This window comes from Chiloscyllium plagiosum, unplaced genomic scaffold (genome assembly GCF_004010195.1).
Source record: "Chiloscyllium plagiosum isolate BGI_BamShark_2017 unplaced genomic scaffold, ASM401019v2 scaf_36374, whole genome shotgun sequence".
Taxonomy (NCBI): domain Eukaryota; kingdom Metazoa; phylum Chordata; class Chondrichthyes; order Orectolobiformes; family Hemiscylliidae; genus Chiloscyllium; species Chiloscyllium plagiosum.
In genome coordinates, this window is record NW_025202267.1 from 6,200 (window position 1) to 7,695 (window position 1,496).

The window sequence follows — 1,496 nt, forward strand, 5'->3', positions numbered from 1 at the left end:
CCAAGTACTGCTCCAGCACCGGCATCTACCGACAATGTGGAACATTGCCCAGGGATGTTCAACACAAAAGCACTGGGCAATCCAACCCAGGAAATTTACATCCATCAGTCCACACTCGATCAGCAGTAAAAAGTGATGGAAGATGTCATCAACAGGGCTACCAAGCAGCAGCTGCTCAGTAACAGCCAGCTGAGTGACACTCATTTTAGGCTCCACCATGGCAACTCAGCTCCCGATTGTGGTACCGCCCTAATTCACAATCTGGCAACCAGCTGAATCCCAGAGGTGAGGTGAGTGTGATTACTCAGTCCCACTCCAAGATCACTATTTCTAGCTGATTCCACCCTTGTCTCAGCTCATATACTTTCATCCACCTTGTGTTATCTCCAGACTTCGTTTTCTAAACATACTCAGGCCCAGCTTCCCACATTCAACCTCCCTGTAATCTCAAGAAAGTCTAAATCTCTGCTTGTTGATTCATCAAAAGGCTCCTAATTATAATCAACAGCATACAGCCATAGGGATGTACAGCAAGGAAACAGAGCCTTCGGTCCAACCGATCCATGCCGACCAGATACCCCAACCCAATCTAGTCTCACCTGCCAGCACCTGGCCAATATCCCTCAATTTAGAATTCTCACACTTGATTTAATTCCTGGCTGTGATCATCCCGAGCTCCCTGCACCACACACACATTGAGACCTCGACAACTCATTTTCTTCAAGACTCCCAACCATTTGTTAATTCATTACTTCACCTGTGTGGCTGTTTCTGCAGTTGCTGAAGCAGCATAGTCTGAAATTCACAGCCAAAACCTCACAGGTCTGCTTTCCACCTTTAAAACATCCCTCAAAACCTGATTTTTGGCAATGCTTTTGGTCACCTGACCTAATATCTCCATCTCTGGTCTTATGTCTAAAGTTCTCAATAGTATTTTTGTGAAATTATAAGCATGATAATAAAAATACAAACTGTTGTTGATTTGACATTATTTTCAAATCATCACTGTTGCTGTAATGAATAATCTATAATGTCTCTTACCCAACCACATTGTGAGAGCACCTTCACCACACAAACTGCAGCTGTACAAGAAAGTCAAACATCACCCTTTCCCCAGGCAACAGGGTTTTGGCATTAATCACTGGTATCTGTGGAAGGAGAAACACAGTTGATGTTTCAGGGAGTGCAAAATGGATTACAGGGAATGAAAATGGTGCAGAATTTGATAGTCAGAAATGGAAGGTAAATACACTTGTTTGTTGGAAAAAAGAATTCTCGACTGTCAAAAATATTCAAGAAAAAAGTAATCTGATAATAGAGCAGCGCATGGTCAGGGGCTGGACTGCAGTGAAAAACTCATTTGCAAAGGTCTATAAAAGTAATAATACATAGTAAACAGACCAACAATAAACCCATGGTTCGAGACTGAGGAAGCTAGATATTGACAAAGTGGTGATGAGGGGGCCCAGAGGTGAATCAGAGCTGTATGGGCTGCT

General features: G+C 43.0%; 1 long non-coding RNA gene across 2 annotated transcripts in view; it reads right to left on the bottom strand.

Moving 5' to 3' along the window:
• Positions 1 to 1,490, bottom strand: part of LOC122546205 — a 3,179-nt gene extending 1,689 nt beyond the window's left edge. Inside the window, exons 1-3 of one of the 2 annotated variants that reach the window (XR_006310687.1) lie at positions 1,402 to 1,490; positions 1,042 to 1,148; positions 645 to 655 (exon numbers count right to left, since the gene is read on the bottom strand). This is a non-coding gene — a long non-coding RNA (uncharacterized LOC122546205). Of the gene's footprint in view, positions 1 to 644; positions 656 to 1,041; positions 1,149 to 1,401 lie in introns of those variants that run through there. The other variant, XR_006310686.1, reaches the window with a different exon arrangement.
• Between the last annotated feature and the right edge of the window lie 6 nt (positions 1,491 to 1,496).